Source organism: Panthera onca, chromosome A2 (assembly GCF_046562875.1).
Source record: "Panthera onca isolate mPanOnc1 chromosome A2, mPanOnc1 haplotype 2, whole genome shotgun sequence".
Taxonomy (NCBI): Eukaryota; Metazoa; Chordata; class Mammalia; order Carnivora; family Felidae; genus Panthera; species Panthera onca.
The window spans coordinates 144,884,781-144,889,425 of NC_138340.1; positions in this window are offsets into that span (position 1 = coordinate 144,884,781).

Consider the following 4,645-nt stretch of genomic DNA (forward strand, 5'->3'; position numbering starts at 1 on the left):
ATTAAATGAATTAACTTCTTCCCCGGCCTTTTCCTAGGGGGCCTGGGGCCAGTTCTAAAATCGTGATCAGTCACTGTAAACAGGGCTGCACCTAGGCAGATTGAGGGCATTGCCACGCATTCCTTTCTCTCCCTTTAAATGACTCCTCTTTGAAGGCAGTGCTGATTTGGGGAGGCCTAGCTCCTTGCAATTCCAAGTGTGGTCCACAGACCAGCAGCATCAGCGTCGTTAGCTTGTTAGGCAGTATCTCAGGCCTCACATCAAACCTACCAACACAGAATCTGCATTTTAACGAGGTCCCCAGTTGATTAGTATGCGCACTAGAATTAGAAAACTGCCCTCAGTGACATTAGGTTGTATGTGCTCAGTTGTAACCTAAATTGAAGAAATTCCTTCACAACCCATCCGGTACCACTGGCCCCTTGCTTGTTGAGTGTAGGTAGGGGGACCCTGTGTTTAATCCACTTTAGTCCGGCCACCAGTCGGCTGGAGAACATATGTGGTGGAAAGGACTGGAAGATGACTTACCAGTGAGGATCACTGATTTAACTTGGAATTAGAAGCCAAGATGGAGGTCATGGTCTGGGAGGCAGTCGGCCTCCAGTTAGGACTGTATCCCATCCTTCCCAGGCCTGAGCCTAGAGCCTGAGCAATGCGCAGGAAAGTGGTCCTGCTTTTCTTCCCCCAGCCCTTTTGCTCATTTTAGAAAGCCATCCTCTTCATCATTTGGGTCTTTGTGCCTCCTGGTCTTGTTGATATACCGTTGCCAGAATAAAGAGGACTCTCTGTGTGGAGTGTGGAACAGCCACTTGAGCTAGCTTTAAGTCCACAAGGGTGTCTCTTAGAAGCCACCACCAGGCATGCATCCAGGCTGAGGTACAGCTAGAACCAAATACCTGGGGGCCTCCATCTGCCCACTGCTGTGCTCTGCACGACTGTTCCCTTTCTGCACAATAGCCCCTCTGCTCGCTCTCCCCGGGCCACCACCTGCCACTCCTGGGTAGTTCTAAAGATCAGAAGTAGTCTGGCTCCAATTCTGGCAGATGCAGTGTTAAGATGAAGGGAAGGGAAGGGGAGGGGAGGGGAGGGGAGGGGAGGGGAGGGAAGAAGGGAAGGGAAGGGAAGGGAAGGGAAGGGAAGGGAAGGGAAGGGAAGGGAAGGGAAGGGAAGAACAGTGTAGTGATCCCGGCAACGGACTCTACAGGGGATAGGGATGGCTGTGAGGAAGCGTCTGCTCACTAGAACCTTCGTGGCCCAGGGGCGCCTGGGTGGCTCAGTCGGTTGAGCATCCGACTTCAGCTCAGGTCATGATCTCACGGTTTGTGGGTTGGAGCCCCGTGTCGGGTTCTGGGCTGACAGCTTGGAGCCTGGAGCCTGCTTCCGATTCTGTGTCTCCCTCTCTCTCTGCCCCTCCCCCACTCATGCTCTATCTCTCTCTACCTCTCAAAAATAAAGAAATGTAAAAAAAAAAAAAAAAAAAAAAGAACCTTCGTGGTCCATAAGGCACCAGCACAGGAAACAAACTTACTTTTTCTGGTCACCTATTAGCTGCTAAGCACCGAGCTAATCACCTCGCATGCTCTCTCTTCTCATCTTCACACATAAAAAATCTCCTAATCTCCTACAAGGGTACTATTAACTCCATTTTACAGATTCGAAACTGAAGCCCCAAATCATTATATTACCTGCCGGAGGTGGCAGAGCCAGAATTGAAGAGGGCTATAGATCTTTCTATCCTACCAGAGTGTCCCCGGCACATAAGTCAGGGCCACAGTCAGTATCACTGACTGATCAAAGTGCCAACTATGAACTTGGCCAACCTGGTATCCTCATAGGTGACTCTGGAAATGTCCCTAACTCCAGAAAAACAAGATTTTCAAACACAGCCCGTTGGACCTGGTCACTTAGATTCTGCTCACCCCAAACCATGGCCAAAGTCAGTGGCTGACAAGCAGTGCCCCTTGGTGGGAAAGGCGGGGCCAGGTGAATAGCCAGGCAACCTGGTCTCTTGAGACAGGTCAGTGGGTGGTGAGTCAGGGGGTTATAAAAGGCGTATGGCCCCAGCCAGCTCTGCCCCAAATACTCAGCTGATGAAACCCCCTGCAAACCCCTCTCTGCGCCCCTGCCTGACTCAGGGAGGAGGAGCACATCAGCCCTCCTCAGGGAGGGGGGGGGCCCACTTGGCAGGCCCCAGGACTAGCATTGTGCACGGTTTGTTCCAGCACTGATGGCTGTGCCTGGGCTCATGGGCTATATTCAGGGCTGAGTCACCAGCCTGCTCCTGGGTCAGGCTGACTATGACTGGCTGGCTGGGGCCTGAGTCAGGCCCCGATTTATCCTGGAGAGCAACAGGTTCAGGTTTCTGTGGGAGGGGGTGAGAAGGATGCCGGGAACCATCCCTGGCACTGGGCACCCTTGTCTGCCAACCATTCACTTACTCCTCTGGGGCTGCACACAAACCTCTCTTGCAGGGAGGGTAGGAGAAGAGGGAGAGAGGGGACAAAGAGAGGGTAGGCTACACTTGGGAGTTCTTTCTTCACTCACCGGCTTCCCTCTGAAATCCCCCCTCCTTAACGGATGCCCTCAACTTACGGGGGGACCTCAGGTAATGCCCACAAAACAGGACTGTGAGCCATTAGAGTTTGTAAAGAGGCTGTCAGCTCCAAGCAAACCCACCCTACTCCTCTCTCTCCTCCCCAGGAGAGATGTCTCAGATCTGTACCTCAGTTTCCTCATCTGGGCTTCAATGACAACCTCGCTGAACCCTGAGCTGGCACCTCAGACTGGGTGTCAAATGTCTACGTTTTTACACACACACACACACACACACACACACACACACGCGCACACCCCTCCCTCCCTGTGAGACCGAGCTATGTGTCATGTGTCCCCAGCTGGGCATCTCTCCACAGGAGAGCTCAGCCTCTCAAGTAGATGGTCAGTACTGATGCCTGATGGTTGGTTTTGGACATGGGACAAAGGTGGCATGGGGGGGAATGAGAGTTCTGGAGATGGGGGCGTGCCAATAGGAGAGTGGGATTCCTGAGCACCTCGTCACAGGCAGCCGACAGAACATGAGCCGCAGGGCCCAAGCTATTTATACCTCGCCTGTCATTATCAGGGCCCCCAGAGCTCCCCCCTCCCAAGCCACGCACAGCAGGTCCCTCTTCTGTTTCTGGTCCCTTCTCTACTCCCCCCCCCCCCACCCCCACCTAATGAGAAGGGAAAGAAATCATTCATGGACTCCTTTTGCCATAAGCACTGCCCCCCCCAAACCCCCCTTTTTCTGAACTCCATTACAGGGACTGCCTTCATTCTGCCCTTGAAGAGACAGCCCTCAAAGATGCCCACTGTCTTCTTCCTTTCCACACTGCCTGGGGGTAGAAGAGGAATAAGATAGAATGATTCACCTAGAAGGTCCCAGAACCTTCTCAAATGTCAATCATCAAACAGCTTGAGTTGGGGAATGTCTGGCCCTACCTTACTGTGTCAAGAGGGATGGGGCAGCTGAGGAAGTTTGGCCTAAAAGGGGTACCAGGAGATATGGAATACATGTACGCTACACAGAATTGCAGGCTATATATTCTCTATATAAGTACATTTGATAGCTCTTTCCCCTCACTCCAAGCAGCTCCTCTGAGTGCCTCAGTTTCCTTGCTGTCACCATACCCTAGGCCTCCAGCTGCCCTTGGCTTACCCTGAGCCCAGTCCCGCTTAGGCTTTCTGGCTGGCTCCCTTGGGCTCTCCCTGCCCACCAGCCCCGTCACATTTCCCCTTGGCTGTTCTGGGCAAGGCTCTCCCTGTTTCTGTCTGGCTAACCCGCCCTTTTGCTGGAAGGATCTGCCTTGCGGCCCAAATGGGCACATTGCCCAGGGGGCTCCCTGGCACATCGGGCAGTCTCTCCTTGCCCTCTCCTCACCTTGGTTGAGTCAGACATGGAGGGGGGACACGGTGTGACTCATTGGGTACTATCTTCCTGAGCTCAGCTTCATTCTGAGGGGATGAGGCCAAGCAGGCTGGTGACAGGGACACTGAGTCAGGGGCAGCCTCAGTCTTTCCCCTGGGACCCTGGGTTTGGGCTTCAAATGAGGCTTTTCTACCTGTAACGTGGAGCACCCCCAAGCCTTCTTCCTAATCCGCCTGGGCAGTGTCCCTGCTTCCTCTCAGCCCATCTGTACACAAGCACACACACTTCCTTTCCCCTGCAGGTGGACAATACCCTGGGCCAGGAGCCAGGACTCCCAGGCCCTGTCAACGGCCCTGCCACCAATTCATCCAGAAAATTCTGTCAGCACGACTTCAGTGTGTTTTGCCCCAACCACTAGCCTCAGTTTCCCCATTATGTCTTTAGGCCCACAGCGTATGAAGGGGGTGTATTTCATCTCCGTCTGGCGACGCTCAGTTTGGGGGTATAGGGTGCGCTCACCCCTCGCCTTTCAGCTCTGCGATCCACCTCCCCAGAGCGGCTGCGCAGGACCGAGCCCGCCTGGGCGGCAGACCCAGGCCGAGGCTGGGGGGCGTGTGTTGGGGGGGGCGGGGGGAAGCCCTCCCGCCACCCGGGCCCTGTGGGGGGAGGGGAGGAAGGAGGCGGGGCCGCCCGCTCGGCTCAGCCCCCACCCGCGGGCCGGGCGGCATTCCTGGGAGG